We start from the raw sequence: 19185 nt of genomic DNA on the forward strand, positions 1-19185 counted from the left end.
CTGTCTCCTTATAAAATGTGCGGTTGCTAGCACACCAAGCAGCAATGGCAGCAGACACATAAACAGATCGTCCTTGCCTCTGGGAATGCCACTATAATACAAAGTAGTATCGCTCCAAGCAGCACTGGATTTAAGATGGTGTGGGTGGCTCTCTCTCACAGGGTGCCAAGCTGAGGAGGCACACAACAACAACAACAACAACATCACCTATATTTATACAGGTACCTGTTGAGACGATCTATGAAAAAAGCAACTTTACCAAAAGGAATTATTGTGAAAATATGAAATATTTGGATGGAGGGTGTCAAATGTTAGCCTCCCTAAGGGCACCACATTATTAAAATCCACTGCTGCTCCAAGGGGTTGAGGGTGTGAGAGGAGTCAGTATGATGTGGTGGTTAGATTGTCAGACTAGAACTGGAGAGACCCAAGTTCAAATTGCTGCTTAGCTATGGAACTCACATTTGGCCAGTCACTATCTCTCAGTTTCACCAAGATGACAGGATTAAGGCAATTATGAGGGCATTTATTTTATTATTACTATTACTATTATTATTATCTATACCCTACCCATCTGGCTGGGTTTCCCTGGCTGAATGGCTACATGAGTTAGGCATAATAATAATAATAATAATAATAATAATAATAATAATAATGGCATTGATGGCTGGCATCTGTCCGGCATCTCCCTTGGAAGGACTGAGTGTCATGATGCAGCACTACTAAGAGGCAAGTCTGGTCCTGGCATTAGGTATGGGGGCTGGTGGTGAAGTGTGTGTACTATGCAGGCTGCCCTGTGCCTCGCTAATCTAGCCTGCTCTCATCAAGTGGGGTGGGGGACACACTTCTGTTGCCAGTATTGAAATAAGATTGAATGGTCAATCTAGTCAGTTTCTGTACATGGTATTAGGGAGGTCACATCTTGTCATTCACCACAGGAAACACAATGTCTTGTGCCAGTCTTGATGAGTGAGGTTCAGTTTAGCTGAGCCACAGCTGCTGCATGTAGTGGTGGCAAAAACAAACCTCAAAAGCACCACAACAGCAAGCCATACTGAAACCAAAAATTCACACTTCCTGAGTGGTTTTGTGGACAGGAAAGTGCAAATGTGATTGGTGTATTGATGATCCATCCTCTCTGTTGTTGTTGTTGTTTAGTCGTTTAGTCGTGTCCAACTCTTCGTGACCCCATGGACCAGAGCACGCCAGGCACTCCTATCTTCCACTGCCTCCCGCAGTTTGGTCAAACTCATGCTGGTGGCTTCAAGAACACTATCCAACCGTCTCATCCTCTGTCGTCCCCTTCTCCTTGTGCCCTCAATCTTTCCCAACACTGGGGTCTTTATAACGGCCACACAGTCACTTACAGTTCTATGTGTCTATGAATCTTTTATTGGCAGAGTTCACAACAACAGAACCTTTTTACAAGGAATGGAAACCTGTAGTTTAAAATGTTGTAAGGCTTCAGGAGGAAAAGGAAAATCTGTCAAAGCTAACTGCCTGGATTTGCTTTTAATGCAAAGGATCATTTCTATGCTTTATTTGGATTCTATAATTTTCTGTTGAGCATGTTTTTGGAGCAACTTGATTAACTGAGAGTGGGGAAAACACCTTATTCTTGTTGACCCCTTGCAGTAGACACATACAACGCGTGTGCAAGGAAGGCCAAACCTTTGGTGCTTTTTCTTTCTTTCTGTTTAACCATTTCAGAAGCTGATGTAGCTAATGCCACAACTTGCCTCTCTCAACTCAAGGCAGGTGTGTAGAGTGACAGCTTTGCACACAGCACAGAGCTGTAGAGACCTGTGAGGGTCTTGGGCTGCTTGGTCAAGCTGGATATCCTACCTCCCAGGTTATTTTGCAAAAGTTCATTGTCCTCCCACCCCAGATGCTGATCAAGGATTCCCTCTCTTTCTGGTTCAGTTCCTTCCTCCTCCTCCTCCTTGGCTTTCTCTGCATACCACATATTTAAAGCACTCTTTTTTCGCTGCAATGGTCATGGAAAATCCCAGGAACTGTAATCTGTTGAGGATGCTGGAATTTGTATCTCTGTGAGGTCAGCCCCCTTCACAAGCTATATTTCCTGGGTTTCTTTGGGGGAACCCATAAAAGTTAATGTGGTATAAGAGTACAGTGGTACCTCTGGTTACAAACTTAATTCATTCCAGAGGTCCGTTCTTAACCTGAAACCTTTCTTAACCTGAGGTTCCACTTTAGCTAATGGGGCCTCCTGCTGCCACCTCGCCACCACCGCACAGTCTGTGTTCTCATCCTGGGGCAAAGTTCTTAACCCAAGGTACGACTTCCAGGTTAGCGGAGTCTGTAACCTGAAGTGTTTGTAACCTGAGGTAACACTGTACTTTAAATGCATTGTGTAGATGTGACCTTACATGTGCATTGTCTCCGTTTCAGTTCCTACATGGTTACTTCTGCTCCATCATCTCACATCTACTTGTGGTCATTGCACCAGGAATTTTGATTGTTTTAATGATTGTGTGATTATAGTTAGTTTTATATGTGAAGCCCTAAAAATGTCTGTCTAATGGCTATCTAAGGCCTTGTAATGAATAATGCATTCCTTTAACCTGGGGGTGTTTCAGTCACAGTCCTCTGACATAATGGCCCTTTTAAAATAGATTATTTATATTATAAAATAGCTTCCATAGCAAAGCAGATTCCAGGCTCAGTATGAAACAAGAGCCTCTTAAGTACCTCTTGATATAATTACAAGGTGTCTGCTTGATTTAGACCTATTAAACATTATTGCACTCGTGCTTGGGCTCTTCATGACCAAAGCATACAAAAAGTTAGTATGTGTGTCCATATGTAAATGAATAGAGTTTCTTGTGACAGGAGTAAATAAACTCTCAAATGGCTTTTGGTTTACTCAGGGAAGAATACACATTTTAAGTTCACAGCAATCCTGTGAGGTAGGTTAGGCTGATGGAGCATGGCTGGCCCAAGATCCCACAGTGATGAGGAGTGGGGATTTGAAAGGGACGCAGGTGGCGCTGTGGGTTAAAGCCTCAGCGCCTAGGACTTGCCGATCGAAAGGTCGGCGGTTCGAATCCCTGCGGCGGGGTGCGCTCCCGCTGCTCGGTCCCAGCGCCTGCCAACCTAGCAGTTCGAAAGCACCTCCGGGTGCAAGTAGATAAATAGGGACCGCTTACCAGCGGGAAGGTAAACGGCGTTTCCGTGTGCGGCTCTGGCTCGCCAGATGCAGCTTTGTCACGCTGGCCACGTGACCCGGAAGTGTCTCCGGACTGCGCTGGCCCCTGGCCTCTTGAGTGAGATGGGCGCACAACCCCAGAGTCTGTCAAGACTGGCCCGTACGGGCAGGGGTACCTTTACCTTTACCTTTACCTTTACTCCCCAATGTAAGGCTTTAACTCTTACACAATGCTGGCTCTCAAAAGTGACTGTATTGTTGTCCCAAATGCATCTCTCTCATATAGTCCCACATAAATAATCATAATAATTATACAAACATAGGTACTGGAAATCCTGTTCCACCTCAGGCTGATTCAGGTGTGTAAAGAGACATGAGAACTCCCACTGTCTATGGGGAACACGGGGACTTCTATCCTCTGTGTGGTTTTGCTTGCTCTGTTCTGGACTGCTGCCTCTGTTATGAGACTAAGGCTATGCTTGTTCTTTATTTGCTTTAGATGCAAAAATGTCCCAGTTAAATACCCTTGCAGATACCACAGAGTCTAGGCACCAGTTTCAATTTCTTGTTATGTGGAAGTACTTTGTAATCATTTAGCAGTAAATTTCATGTTCTCCCTTTGAGAGAGTGCAATGTCTCACTTCAGACTTCTGTAGTATACAAGGCAGGGATAGCCAAGCTGGTGCCCCGCAGGTGTGGCGGACCTTTCCATGGCCAATACTTGGGGCTGATGGGAGCAACAGTCCACAACAACTAGAGGAACGTCATGTTGGCTACTCCTGATTTAATACATCTTACAATACATATGCACTTCAGCTTTCTGGGTGAGATAGGAGGACCTTTGCCATTTTAGGGTGCAGTTTTTGGCCGGTTTTTGAAGGAAGATGTACAGATGCCCCTTTGCACAGGTCTCTGCTCATCAGCGTCTCTTCCACAACACGTGTACTAAGTTTTAGTCTTCTAAATCATGCGGCCATAAATACGCTAAAGATTATGTTAACTCCCAGAGAATGAAATCTCTCCCGCTTTAATAAAAAAGGAAGGAAAATAAGTCCTAGCATTCTTATACTTTTGTGAGCCTCCTAGTATAAATTTTTAACTCTTGTACCCTGTAATATGTTTCAAAGAAAAGCACCGCAGTGTGGCATTTTAGCAACAGTGCATAGCAACTTGCCATAGCCTTCTTAAGTAGGCAGCAATATCAGGCATTCTTTCTTCCCACTCGTTTCTTCCTTTCCTTTTATCTCCCCTGGCTGAAGTCACAAAGGGGGCTTCCAGCATCACGGATGCAAGGAGGGCACGATTGCACAGCCAGGAAGATAATAATAGAACGATCATGACACTTCCAATTTGGTATACAGCTTGGGACAGATGGGAGAGTGGGCACTCCGTAGCAGCTGTATGGGGGTGTATATGAAGCAGCCACATTTGGGCTTGGCTTTTTATTTGTACATGTTGCTTCTCCCCAGGGATAATTAACCCTTCCTTCTTAATGTGCTCGAAATTGCCAACTGTGGAAAATAGCTCCTTGACGCTGGGCACAGGGTTGTGGTTAGATCTCTGCAGTTGTTCAAAATACAGTGTTCAAAATACAGTGAATAAACTTTTTTTACAGTCACAGACCAGCATAAGAGTAACATATGAATAAAGTAGCAGTTGGGATTTAAACAGGTAATTGCTAAAGCAAATAAGAACAAAGAAACAAGCATAGGATAAAACATGTGAATAGAGTACGAGATTAGACACAGATAACTGATGAATAAGAACTGATAATTAAAACAGATAAGAACTAGAGAACACAAAGTTGAAACTACTATAAGGGGTGGAGCTTGGGGGAATAACGGTCTTGCAATATGGATCTTCTGTTTAGGACTGGTTTGTAGTACAAACCATCCTTTGGCAAATATCCACCATGGCAGTGCAAAATCTAGCAACTGAGGATGTAACATCTGGGTTTTCATCCTGGAGTAGTAGGGAGATGTTGAGTTGTTCTGTACGTCCTGGGAATTTGTGCAGGATAGGCAGGATAAACCTGGCTCATATGTCTACATAGTACTGGCAATGGGAAAAAGCATGTTCCATTGTTTCCTGCCCAGAACCACACGGACATTTCCTCTCCTGGTGTGGTGTCTTCCTATAACGGCCTTCCTGAATGGCTATGGGGAGGGCCTGACAATGGGCCAGGGTGAAAGCCCTTCACTGTTTTGAGATTTCAAGGTTGGATATACAGTGGACGCTCGGGTTGCAAACATGATCCATGCAGGAGGCGCATTCGCAACCCGCAGCACTGCATCTGCGCACACATGGGTCGCGATTTGGCACTTCTGTGCATGCGCAAGCACTGAAACCTGGAAGTAACCCATTGCGGTTCTTCCGGGTTTGGTGCAGTACACAACCCGAAAACGCACAACCTGAAGCGTCTGTAGTAACATGAGGTATGACTGTATATGACATTTGGGAGGTGAGGTTTCACTGATTAGAAATTTTGGGGACCTGGCCATGAGGGGGAACTTCAGACCTGGGGGCCAAATCCAGCCCTGTGCAGCCTTTGGGATGCTCTCTGGATTACTGCCACCCCCTGCTTTTGCTGAGCTGGAATGCTTCCTTGAATTGTGATCTTGCCTTTTGCTTGCTTGGAAAGAAGGATGGAGAGGGGTGTGGGGTTTGTAGAAACCTCTGACCTTTGCATGGCTAAGTATGTAGCTTGTTGTACCAATGGAGGAGTTATGCCATTATTCTATTGGCCCATCCCACCATTGGCATGTGGCCCCCAGAATGTTGCCTATAAGGAAATGTGGCCCTTGGGCTGAATGAGGTTCCCCACAGCAAACAGTCATATGAAACATAGCTGCTATAGTAATACTCTGAGTTGCTTCATGAATTTGAGAGAGAGAAAGCCAGGTCCCCTCTCCATCCCCCACATATAATGGATACAACATGTACAACATGGGTGTAGCATTGTAGGAAAGAATACCACATGTAAGTGGTCCTTATCTGGACTTCTCTAACCCTGATGCAGATTTTGTGAATAATATACAGTACTTAAGGTCCTATTGTGGCTGATGCTGCATAAAATCTTGATTAATCCAGCTAATTATTTAAAAGACGTTTCAGCATGTGCATAAACATCCCTATGGAATCTAGTGTCATGCTTTTTATATTATTATTATGCTCTGTAAAATATGTTTTTAATGTTGTACACTGCCCTGGGATCTTTTGATAAAGGGCAATACAGAAATCCTATTATTATTAGTAGTATTGTTATTACTATTATTTATTAATTGCAGTGGAGAGTGTACTTAGGGGCTCAGATTCAAATGTCTGCTCAGCCATTAAGTTTGCCAGACATCACCATCTCTTTGTCTACCTTATTTTGCAGAACTATTGTGAAGCATATTAAGGTTATATTGTAATCTATCGCTGGTAGTTTGGGATAGGATAGGATAGGAAAGCAAATCTTGGAGTATTCACTATTCAACACTTTATTAGATTGAGCCATAAGAAAAGAAAAGAGTGGAAAGGGAAGAAAAAAGCAAAAAACTGGAAAATAGATTGCTGTAGAGAGCTCAAAACCTCTTGCCCTGGTACCAAAGTGGTTGAGTTGCCCTTGCAGCTTGTATTTTGAAAGAACTTCATTGAATCAATATTTCTCATTGGCACTCTTCCTGGAGTGCTCACCTTTCACTCATGTTATTGCATTGTTGTTTAAAATATAATATAACCTTTACATAAACTCTGAGCTGTATATAATGTGACTATCCAAGGCATTGCTGTGGCAAGAGGTTTTGCTGTGGCCAGAGACGTATGTCAGGGAAGATGAGGCCCGGCATAAACAAAGGGCAAGGACTTAATTTGAGATTGTGCTTTAAATGCCCCATTAACTGCATGCCATAGCAGCCACTAAATGCATTCCTATATAGAACTATATCATAGCTCAGGCCATAGGGCATGAGACTCTTGATCTCGAAGTTGTGGGTTCGAGCCCCACGTTAGGCAAAAAGAAAAAGAAAATTATTACATTGCAGGGGGTTGAACTAGAGGATCCTAGCGGTCCTTTCCCATTCTACAATTCTGTAATTCTATTAAAAGGGTTGTCTTAACCACAATGATTAAAGCCTGAACTGCCCATAGTCTTATGATTTTAAAGGATTCTACAATTTAAAAAAACAAAAAAAGTTATGAGAAAATTATTTGCGTGCATTCTGTTCTTCGGGGGAAAGGAAACTGGTGATGAACATGTTGATGATAATTAAAAAAAATATTTTGGGGGACGACTTTAGATATTCACCTTCTTATTGGAAATAAAACATCCAATGAGTGGCTTCCATTGACTGGTCATACTCAACTTCCAGTGTACTGCTGCTTCTGGTCCTCTAGGAGTGCAGGATGCAGCCTAACGTGGCACAGGAAGCAGACTGTGAAGGCCATACTTCTCCATGAGTGGACTAGGCAGGAGGAAGAGGCAAAGGTCTAGCAAAGTGGGCCACACTGTATCAAAAGGAAGGGGGAATTCCATGACTGTCTCATTTATGGCAGTATTCTATCTACCCGCATTCTGGAACAAATGTCCCCATGGAAGTGCCTATTTCCCCAGTTCTACAAAAACTCACGGTTATGAATCTGGCAGCTGGCCAGTTAAGGACAGGAGCTTCAAGGGAGCTGTTGTTGCCTCATCCCTGGCTCAGGCTATGCAAGAGCCACTAACTGGCCTATTTTGCGATAGGGTTACACTCTTCCAAGGAGAAGCAGATACATAGATTGGAGATACATAGATTGGGACATTTTCCATGCAAAGCATGTGCTTTAACTTCTGGCCTAGCCTCCTGCCTGATATGCTAGTTTTCTATGTAGGAATGCTTTTCCCTAGGGAGAATATTGTGTCATGCAAGTTCTCTCCTGCAGTGATGCAGTCTAGAGACAGGGTCCCCCCCATTTCACTTACAAATCTAAATCTTTATAAGTGATGACTAATAAGTAGCAACGATACAGAAAATGTGAAAGTTGTGCAGAACGTTGCTAAGCTAGCAGTGAAAGTTAGAAAAGGAGGCTATGCTAGAATTTGATGACTAAGGATATTTTGTAATACTGCTTCATTTTATGGAGTTATGTCCTGCTTTGCTTGTTATATGGAAAATATATATGGGACAACTCACAGGTTAGCAAATTGATATATTTGTTTATTCTTTCAGTTTGAGAAAAAAGGAAATAGGAAGATTTCCCAATTGGAAATTCCCATGCGATTATTTATTTGTGCATTAGTAACAAAGTATTAAATTACATTCATTAGTCGTTTGGCTTTTGACAATCTAATTGATTTTAAATATATAAATCACTTCAAAAAATAAAGAGTGACTGGATGAATTGTTGTTAAATATTACACCCTCAATCTGTTTCCTTTTATTATAGCCACAGTGGGTTTAAGCAGCTTGCCAGTAGTTCTGTACAATTAGAAATAGTGTTAACAGTCTGGAGTTCTGCTACTGAAATCTGCTCTAAAAATGGTCTTGCAAACTCTTGTGGCAATTTATTGACAGGGCAATGTTAACTGAGTACATGGGCAGACAATGCATAGAGAGAGATCATTTAACAATGTAAATACTCAAAGCATATTTAGGAATGGAAAAGGCCTGAAGTTTGATAAATATGAGTTATTAGTTTCTTTTAACTGTGTGATTTATTCATTCATTCATTCATTTATTCACTGCAGATTGTTGCAGAAAAAAATCAAAAAAATCAGAAGTGCACAATTTTAATTTCCTTTGCATAAATACATGTATTTCACACTGAAGAAAAGCCAAAGCCAAAGTCAGAACAAGGTTCAGACTTCGGCTAACAGTAAATCAAAGACAGTAGATCTTCTGCTTGGAATTGGAAATGTAACTTACTGAGTCTTTTGTGCCAATTTGTTCCCAGCATCCATTTTAAGCAGAACAACTACTCATTGGCAAGACTTTAGCAAATGTGTTTTTGTTGTTTTTTAAAAAGAAAACAATTGGCAGTTTGAAAGTGCCGATAAGCATACGGCTGGAGTTGATGTGGAAGACATTATGTACTTAGGTTTTCAAAAAAGCTTTTGATCAAATCCCTCACCAAAGACTGCTGAGTAAGCTTGACAGTTATGGAAAAAGAGGAGAGATGAATAATCAACGGGTTAAGGGACAGGAAAGGGACAGGCAGGTATAAATAGCGAGCTCTCCAAATGGAAGTATGTAAGAAGGATCTCTCTTATCTGAGTCAATGGGCTTGTCATGGGCCAGGAGTTGGCTTCACCTGCTGAGCAGCAGCCTGAAGGAGCAGAAGGCAAGGCGACTCCACCTGCTGCTGATCAGCCTTCTTGCTCCTGATGAGAACCAGCTGGCTCCAGCTTTCTTAAGCAGGGTTTCCAGCCTCATTCAGTTGCTGGAAACAATATTGTCGTTCCTGAGCAGACCTTGCTGCTTCTTGCGACCTTGGACCCTCGGCTTTCTTTACCCTCAGATGGTCTGACTATGTGAACTGAGGTAGTCTTGACCTTAGGACTGGACTGGACCTTGTATATGGACTCTGCCTCCAGGCAAGTACCCCTCTGAGACTTGGCTGGTCGGCTGGCTTCTCCTTCCACAGAGCTCTGCTGTGTCTGGCAGCACAGGACTAGGAAAGGGCTGCTAGAAAGCAATCTCTTTCTTTCTCAAAATAAATGGCTACCATCCAATAGTGGATGCCATTTCCTGATAATCGCAAGTGGGGAGGGTGTTGCTGCATTCAGGTTCTGCATATGGGCTTCCCTTAAGCAGCTGCTTGGCCAATGTGGGAATTAGATTAAATAGGCCCTTGGTCTGATCCAGCAGAGCTCTTCTTACATCTATGTTCTTATGACAGCACAATCCTATGCCTGTTTACTCAGATGTAAGATGTAGGGATGCAGGTGGTGCTGTGGGTTAAACCACTGAGCCTAGGGCTTGCTGATCAGAAGGTTGGCGGTTCGAATCCCCGCGACGGAGTTCGAAAGCACGTCAAAGTGCAAGTAGATAAATAGGTACCCCTCCGGCAGGAAGGTAAATGGCGTTTCCGTGCACTGCTCCTGTTCGCCAGAAGCGGCTTAGTCATGCTGGCCACATGACCCAGAAGCTGTACACCACCTCCCTCGGCCAATAAAGCGAGATGAGCGCCGCAACCCCAGAGTCATCCGAGATTGGACCTAATGGTCGGGGTCCCTTTACCTTTTAAGTTCCACAGTCTTCAGTAGGGCTGACTCCCTATGAACTTCCAGTGGATTCAAGTTACAAGAATGGAGATTCCGGCTAAACATCAGGAAGAACTTTGATAGTAAGAGCTGTTTCAACAGTGGAATGGACTCCCATGAGAGGTTGTGGACTTTCCTTCCTTGGAGGTTTATAAGCAGAGGTTGGATTGCCATCTGTCATGGATGCTTTAGTTGAGATTCCTGCATTGCACGGGGTTGGACTAGATGAGCCTTGGGGTTCCTTCCAACTCTCCAACTCTTTTCTGTGATTCTATGCTTATAGAGTTTAACCCTAAAGTGATTTTCAATTCTCAGTTAATAGATTGTTTTTTAGAGCATGCCACCTTTTTTTGACCCCTCCTTTCTAGTCAGCAGGACCAATCATTGAGCCATGGGGCTCTACCTTGTTGACCCTTGTGACTTTTTCTTAATCTATTTCAGGAAATTGAAAGGTTTCAGGGCAAAAGGTGTCTTTTTATGGTACAGTATAACCCCCACCCCCTTCCTGTGCTACACTGCAACACCTTTTGAAGTTTCCTCTGAGTTTCTGAAAAGATGCTTATGCTGTGTGAAGGAACTGCTGTTGCAAAAATGATAAAAGCCCCCGTAACACAGAGAAAGCTGGTTGTGTGCTTCTCCCGATCAAAACCCAACACCTTTGATAAAGCCCCTTGAACACTCTAATTTATCAGGACAATGATTCATTGAAGCCGAGCGCCAGAAAGCCTAATACCTTTTTTTTGGAATGTACAAGAGGGGGGGGGAACCCACACTTCTTTATATATACTTGGATAAAAGGAAGGGGTCTCTTTTTTAAAAAAAAGAATGTCATGCAAGTTATATCAATTGAAATTCGATTCTTCTACCCAAGTGTTAAAGCTTCAGAATATCTTCCTTCCATTGCACCTGACCACCTTAATTAAGGATGCGATAGCAGGGAGAGGTTCCCTTCCATCATCAGTCTTTTTTCACTTCCAAAAACCAGTGAGGAGACAGATAGAGAAGAACTGGCATGTTCTCCCACACTTTGATTTTGGAGAGGAAGCTGCCGCTGCTACTGCCTCCCATTGGCCTGTTCTCAATAGCTGTAGTTAACCCGGCCTTCACTTACCTGGTTATCTCCTTTGGACTGCTGCTCCCATCAAGCCCAGCCAACATGGCTGTGATGGTTGGCACTGATGGGAGTTGTAGTCCAAGACATCTGGGAGGCACCATATTAGCAAAGGCTGTGTTGAACTTTTTAATCATTGAGGTTTTTTTTTTTAATATAAAAAATACAATCAAGTGGTATACTGTATAAATTTTATGAGATAAAAAAATAATAAAATAAAAGCAGCAGCTTTGCTGCCGCTGCTGTCTCCTTTGCAAACTCAATAATGTAGCAGCAGTAATGAAAAATCAGCCTCCATTTCTTTCTTCTCCAAGTGTGTGTGTGTGTGTGTGTGTGTGTGTGTGTGTTTATCGGGAAATTGTGCATCATTCCCTGAAAGCCTCATCTGTGGCTCCTGTGTCACTAGTTGAACTAACAGCTGGTGGAAGGAAACCTTCTTTTTCTCAGAATACCATGCATTGGCTCATTAGATGGGCAGTGCGTGAACACAGCAACCAGCAGGTGGGGTTATCCTTTCTTTGATTTTCCTTTCTGATCTCCATATTTACAAATTAATCCAGTCATTTGTGGGGTTGTTCGACAGTCTGGTGGTGTCCCTCTGTTAAGAAATTGCTAAACCAGAGCAAATTAAACTGCTTAAAGAGCGCATTAGTGAGTGATCAAATATACTTTCCTGTGTAAAGATCACTCGCATCATCTTATGATGTTTCCAGTTTCATTGTGATGGATCTAAAATGGCGAAGAAAGAATTGCTCCCAGGTCTGGTCCTGCAAGGCCTTTTGCCCCCTTTCCTCCCTCTTGTTTCCTGCTCCTTCCACTGCCATACCTTCCATACTTTTACTGCTTCCTTGTTCTGTCCAATTTGAAGAGTCCTCCAGATAACATTTGGTGCCTAGTACCTGCGATAAGGTGAAGTTCCTGTTTTTTATGAAACAGAAAGAAGCAAAGTCTTCTGGGTTAAGCAGAGGGAGAAAATGTAGCCTAGAATCAGAAAGGTTCCTGAGATCTAGTAAGCGTTCTACTTTGTCTCCCTTTCCCTCACGTCTTCTGCTTTCTGCCCAGTCCTTCAATCAAAGTTGTTTGTGTCCTAGCCTCACATCAAACTATTTTCTCCATGAACGATAAGAACGTAAGAATGTAAGAAAAGACCTGCTCGATCAGGCCAAGGACCCATTTAACCCGGGCCCCTGTTTCCACAGCAGCCAGCCAGATGCTCATGGGAAACCTCCCAAGTGGAGACAAAATGTAATTGCATCTGTCCCAGCAACCAGCAGTCAAAGGCAAAATGCCTCCACCGTTGGAGATAGAGCATAGCAATTGTGGCTAGTAGCCATGGATAATCCTTCACAAATATGTCTAATTCTCTTTTAAAGTCATCCAAGTTGGTGGCTATCACGGTCTCTTGTAAATGTTTTGTGCTGTCTCTCTCTGCTTCTGCTAAAGTTGACAGAACTCTCTTACCTGACCCATCTTCTTTCTCCCCCATATTAAACTTGTATTTCTCTTCGCACCTCTCCCTAAAGGTGTGGTGTGGTAGTGTGGTTAAGAGTGGTAGTCTCGTAATCTGGGGAACCGGGTTCGCGTCTCTGCTCCTCCACATGCAGCTGCTGGGTGATCTTGGGCCAGTCACATTTCTCTGAAGTCTCTCAGCCCCACTCACCTCACAGAGTGTTTGTTGTGGGGGAGGAAGGGAAAGGAGAATGTTAACTGCTTTGAGACTCCTGAAGGGGAGTGATAAAGTGGGATATCAAATCCAAACTCTTCTTCCCTAGCTTCCTTCCCTCCCACACCTCCCTCTTCTTCCACAGCAATATCTGTGGAACAAGATGCAAAATTATACTGGGGAAATTGTGTCGGCTGTCAAGAAACAAGTAACCATGATTGATAGCATGAATCCCTTCTGTAACTTATTTTCAACTAACCTCATGTTTGACAAATACAAATGCCTTTTGCAAGTAAGGATTGTTGTTATACTTCATAGGCTTCAAAATGTTTGATGCTTGAGGGCTGTTATTTGTGAGTGGGGGGTTTTTTGTGGGGGTTTTTAGGATCATGTACAATCAGTAGGAGACAGGAGTTCCAAATCTATAACTAGTAGAAAGGGCACACGAGGCATTACAAATAGTGCCAAATTATAGGACCTCCCTCAGGTGGCAAGTGGGGTTTCTCCAACTATCACAGAGAAGCCTATCTGGTAGCAGAAGAGTTCAAGCAGAAGAGTTAGCAAGCCTGTATGTTTCATTAATCAAATGTTACTTGTTTCTCCACACATGGAACCACAAGGGTATGACATTTGAGATTTTTTATCCAAAGCTGTCGTATGTAGTGAGGGATATTGCCCTGCACCTTAGTTACCTGAATTCCAGGGAATTTGCTAGAAACACCGAGTTCCAATGTAGGTTCAAAATAAATTTGCATCTGTATACATCATCAAAACGTGGTTGTAATACAAAATGGCTTTGTGATTTGAAATAGTCATACCTTGGAAGCCAAATGGAATCCGTTCCGGAAGTCTGTTCAACTTCCAAAATTTTCAGAAACCAAGGCACGCCTTTCGATTGCAAGCCACTGAAGCCACGCCGGACGTTCGAGTTCCAAAGAACGTTTGCAAACCAGAACACTCACTTCCAGGTTTGCGGCGTTTGGGAGCCAAAACGTACAAGTGCCAAGGTACGACTGTATGAAGATGCAGGATTACAGGATAGAACAATAGCCATGGGCCCCCACAGTGCCTGGACCAACAGCTTGACTTGTTTTATGATACAGGCAGAGTCAAGAAACATTGCTGTATAAGGATCAGGGCGTGGTGTTAGGGATCTAATGTGCCTTTCTTTACAACCAGTGTTTGCTTGTTGGTTACCTTTGAATTTGAAAAAAAGGTGAAGCCTTGTTATTTACGCATGTTCCTTACATTTATAACGTGAACATACACAAGCACATGCTTGGCAGGGAGTTGGACTCGATGGCCCTTGTGGTCTCTTCCAACTCTATGAGTCTATGATCTGGAAGGCTGAAATGAAGACCTAGATGAACCAGAAGTGGATCTAGGCTAGAAACATTCCTATTCTTAAGTCTCCCTGTTCTTATAATAGGGAATCTTTGGGGCTATTAATGGGAGATGGTGGGCTGTGGTGACTTACGCTGAAGAGACAGGGATGGCTCTGTGTTGTGGGTAGGCATGAGTGGTGCTGTCACTTGTTGACTTTTGAAGCTGTTGATGGAGGTGGTACTGATACGTGCTTAGATTTTATCAATTTTTGTTCTTGAGTATTTGTTCCTTTGACACCTTTTTGTGTGTGTGACAGTATCAACATTCTTGCTTGGTTGTTGACATTTGAGTAGCGAGTTATTCCAGTGTTTTGACATTTTGTTGTTGTCTCTAACCTTCTTTTGTGACGAGAAGGAAAAGGGAAGAAAGCTCCCCACATACATGTTATGTACCTGAATCACAGCATTTCTGAGGGATGTATTAAAGGAAAGTTTTTGATGATGGCATTGAAAGCATATCCAGCTATATCCAGCTATATCTATGTATATAGCATGTATTTGGGCTGTTCATTTTGAATGTATTACTGTTTAGCTTATTGTAAATTTCAATTCATTTTTGTATGGGTAAATAACTTTATTTTAGGAGCAGCATTCTGATTATTAGTCAATGGAAGACAATCCAACACAGAATTAACAATTTGTGATTGTGAATTTTGAAGCATACCTCAGTCTATGACCGTTATAAGTTATTATTTGCTTCAGAATGCAAATGCCCTACACACAAGTAATTTGTGAATAGGGCTACGGCCTGTCAAAGTTGCAGAACTAGACATTGTCTTAAAGCAAAAGTCTTTTTGTTCGGCTCTGTTTTTCCTTTTCTTATACGGGAGTGAAACATTGGTTCAGTATTTTTACATCAGGGCTACTATCCTATAATGCAGAAGCTAAGTCTAGCTGTCTGTTGCCTACAAGTGGTGAATGCAGAGTTTGATCTCCACTAAATGGTTCAATAGATACTTGTTGGGGATATGCCACAAAAATGACTTACTGAATGGGGAGTGGGGGAGAAAGGGAGGCTGTAGGTTGTATCTAATACTACATTTGTGGAGTCCAGCTTGCACCACTGGACTTCTCCTTTCCCCACACTCATTCAAAATCGGCTCTGAAGGGTCCTCCAGATTTTGAGGTGTATAGGAAACAGCAGAAGAGGAAAAATTCCTATGTGCAAGTTGATGTCTGCCACAGTAGCTGAGCAGCAGTGTTGGATATGACCTTGTGCATGTCAGGTTAATTACCACATGTTTTCTGCCATCATTTTACGAGCCCCTCTCTGTATAGCCATAAAGCTAACACTTCAAAGGACAGAATGATCTGTCACAACTTTATTAAAAGTTGCAGTTTTTCTTATTCTTTTCAAGGCAGCTTTTGTCAGAGACACATGCCTATGAACGCCAAGCTCTGTTTTGCCCCCCCCCATCCCAATATGGAAATATATGTAGTATTGCCTAATTAATGCAGTCAGTCTTTTTGTAGATAGTTTTTATGTGGGCATAAGCGTGGATAGTTTCTTGGGAGGTCTCCAAGAAAAGTCTTCCTCTGAATCATAAGCATCAATCTTGTATCACGTTCTTACCTCTGACTAAGTACTGATTCGAAGCCTTGTGATTTTGAAAGTATGGGGATAACAGACACTAAAGTTTTCTATATTTCTGTTGTAAGAAATCATATAGGGACATAGGATAAATCAGATGGGAGAGAGTAGCAGGGAGGATATTTATGTGGATAAAAAGGAACTGGGAAACTTAACTTTTTGTGATCAGAATATACAGTGCAAAGCAAGATGCTTGCAGGCATTTGCTTGTTTTACAGTATTCTATGCATGTTTTCTGGGACGCGGGTGGCGCTATGGTCTAAACCACAGAGCCTAGGGCTTGCCGATCAGAAGGTTGGCGGTTTGAATCCCTGCGACGGGGTGAGCTCCCGTTGCTCGGTCCCTGCTCCTGCCAACCTAGCACTTCGAAAACACGTCAAAGTGCAAGTAGATAAATAGGTACCACTCCGGCGGGAAGGTAAACAGCGTTTCCGTGCGCTGCTCTGGTTTGCCAGAAGCGGCTTAGTCATGCTGGCCACATGACCCGGAAACTGTACATTGGCTCCCTTGGCCAATAAAGCGTGATTAGCGTCACAACCCCAGAGTCATCCACGACTGGACCTAACGGTCAGGGGTCCCTTTACCTTATGCATGTTTTCTACCACCAGGGGAAACGGCAGGAGGGGAAGAAGCTGTTGCAGCTAAGCTGTAAGGACTGTGTGTGTCTCATAAGTATCTTTGGAGAATAAGATAAGGATTAGCATAGGAGAAGCAATGGTGGAAGGGGAGCGAAGGAGAAGCTGGGTTAAACTGGGCAAGTATGTGTAGTTCTTTCAGCTGCATGTGCTTTGGCAGAGTTACAGTAGGGTGGGGCAACTTGGGGTTTCTACCCAAATCTTCATGGAAAAGGTGAGTTCTGAAGAGGGAATTATTCCTGCATTGCAGGGGATTGGACTAGATGACCCTTGGGATCCCTTCCAACTCTACAGTTCTGTGATTTGAAGGGAATGAGATATGGGTCACCAACTTTAAAGCCATTGGGCACATTTGAATGTTAAGAGAATGCTGGGTGGTGCCAATCACAAAGTGGCTACTGTGGGGTTCTAGTATAACACAGGGACCACCAAACTGGAAAGGGAGAGGGATAGGATGAAGGAGAGAGGGAAGGAGAAAGAAGAGTGCAAGATGATGCAGGCATGCCTCCCCCCATCAGTTGCCCCATTGATGGATAAAAAAAGTATCAACATCATAATAATAATATTCTAATAATTTATTATTTATACCCTGCCCATCTAGCTGGGTTTCCCTAGCCACTCTGGGTGGCTTCCAACCAAATATTAACAACAATACAGGATCAAACACCTAAACAGGTCCGCATTCAGTTGTCTTTTAAAAGTAAAATAGTTGCTTATTACCTTGACATCTGCTGGGAGGATGTTCCACAGGGCAGGCACCACTACTGAGAAGGCCCTCTGCCTGATTCCCTGTAACCTTGCAGCAAGGGAACCACCAGAAGGCCCTCGGTGCTGGACCTCAGTGTCCAGGCTGCACAATGGGGGTGGAGATGCTCCTTCAGGTATACTAGACTGAGGCCATTTAGAGCTTTAAAGGTCAGCACCAACACTTTGAATTATGCTCGGAAACGTACTGCGAGCCAATGAAGATCTTTCAGGACCAGTGTTATATGATCTTGGCGGCCACTCCCAGTCACCAGTCTAGCTGCTTCATCAGCAACTCCTGTGTTCACTCTCTGAGATAAGCTCTTTGCACCTCTCCTCTGTTTGGAATGGAAAGGAAGGAGGGTGTCCAATGGTGACATATGGGTATGAAATATGGGCATGCTTAAGCAGGCATGTTCAATGTTGGAGAGGCTGAGGAAGTGCAAACAGGAACTGAACAAGAAGGGCAAACATTACCTTGTGTATTGCAGATTTTTGAAGGGATATTGACTGAGACATTTCATAGTCACCTTAGACGGTACTGGCAGGCACACCGGCATCTGTGGGCACTAAGTAAGAGGTTTGGAATCAGACAGGGGTTCTTAGAAGTAGTTCTAAGAATGTGGTACAGAAAGAGTGGAAGCTTTTGAGGATGTAGGAGACCTTTAAATGGTTGAGGACTGTGGAGTCAGAGGACAGAAGATTACCGCACATAAATGTATATGATGGCAGAATGCCTAAAACAGGCTTCCTCTACCTCGGCCCTCCAGATGTTTTTGGCCTACAACTCCCATGATCCCTAACTAGCAGGACCACTGGTCAGGGATGATGGGACTTGTAGTCTCAAAACATCTGGAGGGCTGAGGTTGAGGAGACCTGGCCTAAAATATTCTGGAGGAAGGTGCGCATCAATTGACCCATGTAGAAAGACTCTAACATGAAATCTTGACAACAGCCTAGTGTTCTGACTGGTTTTGGTGGTAAGCTTCCCAGGTAAATGGTTTCAGAATGATGCTATAAGGTGAAATTGGCTGGCTAAGGATGATAGGGGCAAAGCCAACAGCCAAATCAATCAGTGGTTTATCTTTTTAAAAGGCGACAGAAATAAAACCAGTCTGTTTGATTCAGTACTCTTAACAACAAAAGATCAATGTCTACATAGAACAAGCTGACTGTTATAGATAAGGTGACAGTCACAAAGGCAACTTTGATGGACCTGAAGAGAGTGGGCCGTATAAATCACTTCATTCACCAAATGAAGGGTCATTCTGAACATTGTGCAAGGAACATATAAAATGAATCTTCAAGTACTATGCTTATTTTTTATTCTAGTTAAAGGAGCGCTGGAAATATGTCATCTGTATGATTTTCAGTGGGGAAACTATCTGCATACTTTTTAAAAAAAAAAAAGAGAGAGACTCAATTTGTGCTCCTTAGCACGCTAATATGGAAGTACCTCCAGTAAGAATTATTTTCTAGTAAATATGAACAGGATCAGGCTAGGATCGCAGAGGCCAAAGAATTAGAAATGATGCTCAAATGCATATGAGAGCATCAGATACATCAGTAGGATCTTTAGGTTCAAACTAGATGCAAAATTAACTATGGCTTTGAATTCTGTGCTTGGGATTTTTTTTCTTCTCTTTTTTAAAATGATCAGAAAGA

The 19185-nt window shown here is 43.0% G+C and overlaps 1 protein-coding gene and 1 long non-coding RNA gene across 9 annotated transcripts in view; one reads left to right on the forward strand and one right to left on the reverse strand.

Moving 5' to 3' along the window:
* PPFIA2 (PTPRF interacting protein alpha 2) overlaps window positions 1-19185 on the forward strand; it is a 271229-nt gene that overhangs the window by 119522 nt on the left and 132522 nt on the right. The window lies entirely within an intron of this gene.
* On the reverse strand, window positions 11682-18091 carry LOC310825249. Its single transcript, XR_014555194.1, has 3 exons — window positions 17998-18091; window positions 12329-12483; window positions 11682-12231 (listed from the first exon to the last, which is right to left on the reverse strand). It is a non-coding gene; the product is annotated as an uncharacterized lncRNA (long non-coding RNA).

The sequence above is a fragment of the Podarcis gaigeae genome (assembly GCF_964106915.1).
Source record: "Podarcis gaigeae genome assembly, chromosome: 10".
Taxonomy (NCBI): domain Eukaryota; kingdom Metazoa; phylum Chordata; class Lepidosauria; order Squamata; family Lacertidae; genus Podarcis; species Podarcis gaigeae.